The sequence below is a fragment of the Sinohyriopsis cumingii genome, unplaced genomic scaffold (genome assembly GCF_028554795.1).
Source record: "Sinohyriopsis cumingii isolate HCF-2022 unplaced genomic scaffold, ASM2855479v2 utg001397l, whole genome shotgun sequence".
In the NCBI taxonomy this organism is placed as follows: Eukaryota; Metazoa; Mollusca; class Bivalvia; order Unionida; family Unionidae; genus Sinohyriopsis; species Sinohyriopsis cumingii.
In genome coordinates, this window is record NW_028315993.1 from 4099405 (window position 1) to 4107108 (window position 7704).

Genomic DNA, 7704 nt, shown 5'->3' on the forward strand with positions numbered 1-7704 from the left:
AGTGTAAAGTATAATATTACCTCTATTGTGATGATTGTGAATGTAAAGTATAATATCACATCTGTTGTGATGATTGGGAATGTAAAGTATAATATTACCGCTATTGTGATAATTGTGAATGTAAAGTATAATATCACCTCTGTTGTGATGATTGGGAATGTAAAGTATAATATCACCTCTGTTGTGATGATTGTGAATGTAAAGTATAATATCACCTCTGTTGTGATGATTGGGAATGTAAAGTATAATATCACCTCTATTGTGATGATTGTGAATGTAAAGTATAATATCACCTCTGTTGTGATGATTGGGAATGTAAAGTATAATATCACCTCTGTTGTGATGATTGGGAATGTAATGTATAATATCACCTCTGTTGTGATAATTGTGAATGTAAAGTATAATATCACCTCTGTTGTGATGATTGGGAATGTAAAGTATAATATCACCTCTGTTGTGATGATTGGAAATGTAAAGTATAATAACACCTCTATTGTGACGATTGTGAATGTAATGTATAATATCACCTCTATTGTGATGATTGTCAATGTAATCTATAATATCACCTCTATTGTGATGATTGGGAATGTAATGTATAATATCACCTCTATTGTGATGATTGTGAATGTAATGTATAATATCACCTCTATTGTGATGATTGGGAATGTAATGTATAATATCACCTCTGTTGTGATGATTGGGAATGTAATGTGTAATATCACCTCTGTTGTGATGATTGGGAATGTAATGTATAATATCACCTCTATTGTGATGATTGTGAATGTAAAGTATAATATCACCTCTATTGTGATGATTGGGAATGTAAAGTATAATATCACCTCTGTTGTGATGATTGTGAATGTAATGTATAATATCACCTCTATTGTGATGATTGGGAATGTAATGTATAATATCACCTCTGTTGTGATGAATGTGAATGTAATGTGTAATATCACCTCTGTTGTGATGATTGGGAATGTAATGTATAATATCACCTATATTGTGATGATTGTGAATGTAAAGTATAATATCACCTCTATTGTGATGATTGGGAATGTAAAGTATAATATCACCTCTGTTGTGATGATTGGGAATGTAATGTATAATATCACCTCTATTGTGATGATTGTGAATGTAATGTATAATATCACCTCTATTGTGATGATTGTGAATGTAATGTATAATAACACCTCTATTGTGATGATTGTGAATGTAATGTATAATATCACCTCAATTGTGATGATTGGGAATGTAATGTATAATATCACCTCTGTTGTGATGATTGGGAATGTAATGTGTAATATCACCTCTGTTGTGATGATTGGGAATGTAATGTATAATATCACCTCTATTGTGATGATTGTGAATGTAAAGTATAATATCACCTCTATTGTGATGATTGGGAATGTAAAGTATAATATCACCTCTGTTGTGATGATTGGGAATGTAATGTATAATAACACCTCTATTGTGATGATTGTGAATATAAAGTATAATATCACCTCTGTTGTGACGATTGGGAATGTAAAGTATAATAACACCTCTATTGTGAAGATTGGGAATGTAAAGTATAATATCACCTCTGTTGTGATGATTGTGAATGTAAAGTATAATATCACCTCTATTGTGATGATTGGGAATGTAAAGTATAATAACACCTCTATTGTGATGATTGTGAATGTAATGTATAATATCACCTCTGTTGTGATGATTGTGAATGTAAAGTATAATAACACCTCTATTGTGATGATTGTGAATGTAAAGTATAATATCACCTCTGTTGTGATGATTGGGAATGTAAAGTATAATATCACCTCTGTTGTGATGATTGTGAATCTAATGTATAATATCACCTCTGTTGTGATGATTGGGAATGTAATGTATAATATCACCTCTGTTGTGATGATTGTGAATGTAAAGTATAATATCACCTCTATTGTGATGATTGTGATTGTAAAGTATAATATCACCTCTGTTGTGATGATTGGGAATGTAAAGTATAATATGACCTCGATTGTGATGATTGTGAATGTAAAGTATAATATCACCTCTGTTGTGATGATTGGGAATGTAATATATAATAACACCTCTATTGTGATGATTGTGAATGTAAAGTATAATATCACCTCTGTTGTGATGATTGGGAATGTAAAGTATAATATCACCTCTATTGTGATGATTGGGAATGTAAAGTATAATATCACCTCTGTTGTGATGATTGTGAATGTAAAGTATAATAACACCTCTATTGTCATGATTGTGAATGTAAAGTATAATATCACCTCTGTTGTGATGATTGGGAATGTAAAGTATAATAACACCTCTATTGTGATGATTGTGAATGTAATGTATAATATCACCTTTGTTGTGATGATTGGGAATGTAAAGTATAATATCACCTCTGTTGTGATGATTGGGAATGTAATGTATAATAACACCTCTATTGTGATGATTGTGAATGTAAAGTATAATATCACCTCTGTTGTGATGATTGGGAATGTAAAGTATAATAACACCTCTATTGTGACGATTGTGAATGTAATGTATAATATCACCTCTGTTGTGATGATTGGGAATGTAAAGTATAATATCACCTCTGTTGTGATGATTGGGAATGTAATGTATAATATCACCTCTATTGTGATGATTGTGAATGTAAAGTATAATATCACCTCTGTTGTGATGATTGGGAATGTAAAGTATAATAACACCTCTATTGTGACGATTGTGAATGTAATGTATAATATCACCTCTGTTGTGATGATTGGGAATGTAAAGTATAATATCACCTCTGTTGTGATGATTGGGAATGTAAGGTATAATATCACCTCTATTGTGATGATTGTGAATGTAATGTATAATATCACCTCTGTTGTGATGATTGGGAATGTAAAGTATAATATCACCTCTGTTGTGATGATTGGGAATGTAATGTATAATATCACCTCTATTGTGATGATTGTGAATGTAAAGTATAATATCACCTCTGTTGTGATGATTGGGAATGTAAAGTATAATAACACCTCTATTGTGACGATTGTGAATGTAAAGTATAATATCACCTCTGTTGTGATGATTGGGAATGTAAAGTATAATATCACCTCTGTTGTGATGATTGGGAATGTAAAGTATAATATTACCTCTATTGTGATGATTGTGAATGTAAAGTATAATATCACCTCTGTTGTGATGATTGGAAGTGTAAAGTATAATATTACCTCTATTGTGATGATTGTGAATGTAAAGTATAATATCACATCTGTTGTGATGATTGGGAATGTAAAGTATAATATTACCGCTATTGTGATAATTGTGAATGTAAAGTATAATATCACCTCTGTTGTGATGATTGGGAATGTAAAGTATAATATCACCTCTGTTGTGATGATTGTGAATGTAAAGTATAATATCACCTCTGTTGTGATGATTGGAAATGTAAAGTATAATAACACCTCTATTGTGACGATTGTGAATGTAATGTATAATATCACCTCTATTGTGATGATTGTCAATGTAATCTATAATATCACCTCTATTGTGATGATTGGGAATGTAATGTATAATATCACCTCTATTGTGATGATTGTGAATGTAATGTATAATATCACCTCTATTGTGATGATTGGGAATGTAATGTATAATATCACCTCTGTTGTGATGATTGGGAATGTAATGTGTAATATCACCTCTGTTGTGATGATTGGGAATGTAATGTATAATATCACCTCTATTGTGATGATTGTGAATGTAAAGTATAATATCACCTCTATTGTGATGATTGGGAATGTAAAGTATAATATCACCTCTGTTGTGATGATTGTGAATGTAATGTATAATATCACCTCTATTGTGATGATTGGGAATGTAATGTATAATATCACCTCTGTTGTGATGAATGTGAATGTAATGTGTAATATCACCTCTGTTGTGATGATTGGGAATGTAATGTATAATATCACCTATATTGTGATGATTGTGAATGTAAAGTATAATATCACCTCTATTGTGATGATTGGGAATGTAAAGTATAATATCACCTCTGTTGTGATGATTGGGAATGTAATGTATAATATCACCTCTATTGTGATGATTGTGAATGTAATGTATAATATCACCTCTATTGTGATGATTGTGAATGTAATGTATAATAACACCTCTATTGTGATGATTGTGAATGTAATGTATAATATCACCTCAATTGTGATGATTGGGAATGTAATGTATAATATCACCTCTGTTGTGATGATTGGGAATGTAATGTGTAATATCACCTCTGTTGTGATGATTGGGAATGTAATGTATAATATCACCTCTATTGTGATGATTGTGAATGTAAAGTATAATATCACCTCTATTGTGATGATTGGGAATGTAAAGTATAATATCACCTCTGTTGTGATGATTGGGAATGTAATGTATAATAACACCTCTATTGTGATGATTGTGAATATAAAGTATAATATCACCTCTGTTGTGACGATTGGGAATGTAAAGTATAATAACACCTCTATTGTGAAGATTGGGAATGTAAAGTATAATATCACCTCTGTTGTGATGATTGTGAATGTAAAGTATAATATCACCTCTATTGTGATGATTGGGAATGTAAAGTATAATAACACCTCTATTGTGATGATTGTGAATGTAATGTATAATATCACCTCTGTTGTGATGATTGTGAATGTAAAGTATAATAACACCTCTATTGTGATGATTGTGAATGTAAAGTATAATATCACCTCTGTTGTGATGATTGGGAATGTAAAGTATAATATCACCTCTGTTGTGATGATTGTGAATCTAATGTATAATATCACCTCTGTTGTGATGATTGGGAATGTAATGTATAATATCACCTCTGTTGTGATGATTGTGAATGTAAAGTATAATATCACCTCTATTGTGATGATTGTGATTGTAAAGTATAATATCACCTCTGTTGTGATGATTGGGAATGTAAAGTATAATATGACCTCGATTGTGATGATTGTGAATGTAAAGTATAATATCACCTCTGTTGTGATGATTGGGAATGTAATATATAATAACACCTCTATTGTGATGATTGTGAATGTAAAGTATAATATCACCTCTGTTGTGATGATTGGGAATGTAAAGTATAATATCACCTCTATTGTGATGATTGGGAATGTAAAGTATAATATCACCTCTGTTGTGATGATTGTGAATGTAAAGTATAATAACACCTCTATTGTCATGATTGTGAATGTAAAGTATAATATCACCTCTGTTGTGATGATTGGGAATGTAAAGTATAATAACACCTCTATTGTGATGATTGTGAATGTAATGTATAATATCACCTTTGTTGTGATGATTGGGAATGTAAAGTATAATATCACCTCTGTTGTGATGATTGGGAATGTAATGTATAATAACACCTCTATTGTGATGATTGTGAATGTAAAGTATAATATCACCTCTGTTGTGATGATTGGGAATGTAAAGTATAATAACACCTCTATTGTGACGATTGTGAATGTAATGTATAATATCACCTCTGTTGTGATGATTGGGAATGTAAAGTATAATATCACCTCTGTTGTGATGATTGGGAATGTAATGTATAATATCACCTCTATTGTGATGATTGTGAATGTAAAGTATAATATCACCTCTGTTGTGATGATTGGGAATGTAAAGTATAATAACACCTCTATTGTGACGATTGTGAATGTAATGTATAATATCACCTCTGTTGTGATGATTGGGAATGTAAAGTATAATATCACCTCTGTTGTGATGATTGGGAATGTAAGGTATAATATCACCTCTATTGTGATGATTGTGAATGTAATGTATAATATCACCTCTGTTGTGATGATTGGGAATGTAAAGTATAATATCACCTCTGTTGTGATGATTGGGAATGTAATGTATAATATCACCTCTATTGTGATGATTGTGAATGTAAAGTATAATATCACCTCTGTTGTGATGATTGGGAATGTAAAGTATAATAACACCTCTATTGTGACGATTGTGAATGTAAAGTATAATATCACCTCTGTTGTGATGATTGGGAATGTAAAGTATAATATCACCTCTGTTGTGATGATTGGGAATGTAAAGTATAATATTACCTCTATTGTGATGATTGTGAATGTAAAGTATAATATCACCTCTGTTGTGATGATTGGAAGTGTAAAGTATAATATTACCTCTATTGTGATGATTGTGAATGTAAAGTATAATATCACATCTGTTGTGATGATTGGGAATGTAAAGTATAATATTACCGCTATTGTGATAATTGTGAATGTAAAGTATAATATCACCTCTGTTGTGATGATTGGGAATGTAAAGTATAATATCACCTCTGTTGTGATGATTGTGAATGTAAAGTATAATATCACCTCTGTTGTGATGATTGGGAATGTAAAGTATAATATCACCTCTATTGTGATGATTGTGAATGTAAAGTATAATATCACCTCTGTTGTGATGTTTGGGAATGTAAAGTATAATATCACCTCTGTTGTGATGATTGGGAATGTAATGTATAATATCACCTCTGTTGTGATAATTGTGAATGTAAAGTATAATATCACCTCTGTTGTGATGATTGTGAATGTAAAGTATAATATCACCTCTGTTGTGATGATTGTGAATGTAAAGTATAATATCACCTCTGTTGTGATGATTGTGAATGTAATGTATAATATCACCTCTGTTGTGATAATTGTGAATGTAAAGTATAATATCACCTCTGTTGTGATGATTGGGAATGTAAAGTATAATAACACCTCTATTGTGATAATTGTGAATGTAAAGTGTAATATCACCACTTTACAAGTTTTATACTATGTTGCAACAGACTAGTAAAGTCTGATCTGTTTGAGACATTATTCACATCCTGAAAGGTTTAAAAAATAGTCTTTATACAATGGAAATCATCATATTTAATTACGGAAAAGAAGAGCATATAATATATGTAAAACACAAGGATTTTAATTTTGTTACTGACATGTTACTGTCCTGTGAGACCTAGATATCCAATAATTGAAATATTTAATTATATAAACAAGTTTTATATACACCCTCGTTTGAATCTCAGCTCTCCATTTATTTGAATACACCGAGAAGTGAGGAAATGTTTGCACATGGTCACTATTACACGATAGTAATTATTTCCAGAGACATATACGAATTTTGCTTTCTTAAAATATGATACCGCCTATCGAAGATAATTGTTAATCTAATTTTCTCTTTTTTCTCTAATTGATGTGAATATACTTTTGTGTTATATTTTCTGTAACCCTACGCTTGCCATGCATATCTGGTAATAACCGTATGTTAATTTGCTTTATAATTAATTGTTCAGTTATTTCCATTATGTAAATGGACGCAATAGTTAGCTAAAAAGCTAAATCTGGATCCTGGGGTAGTAGCCTATCCAATATTTTCTCCCTGCGTATAAATGAAGAGTCCATTGTAGGTTTCCTGGCATTACACAGAACAACCATGCTGCAACAAATCGCAGAGGAAAAGTGGATTCCCAGGTTAAAGGCAGAATAATGAGTCGGACGATAGTTACATTTCTATTGCTGGCAAGTAATCACAAATATATTTGTTTCTTGATCAAACATATCAATCTGATACTTATATTTACATTGTAGTCTTCTGATTACAGTAATATTTGCCTATTTTGTTATTGAAATCTAAAAGGGTTGATATTTGAAG

The 7704-nt window shown here is 30.9% G+C and overlaps 1 long non-coding RNA gene across 1 annotated transcript in view; it reads left to right on the forward strand.

Annotated features, from left to right (window-relative positions):
• The window catches only part of LOC149772556 (uncharacterized), a 133032-nt gene extending 125460 nt beyond the window's left edge, over positions 1 to 7572 (forward strand). The window contains exon 4 of the long non-coding RNA XR_016417676.1: positions 7460 to 7572. This is a non-coding gene — a long non-coding RNA (uncharacterized LOC149772556). The remainder of the gene's footprint in view (positions 1 to 7459) is intronic.
• The last annotated feature ends 132 nt before the right edge of the window (positions 7573 to 7704 follow it).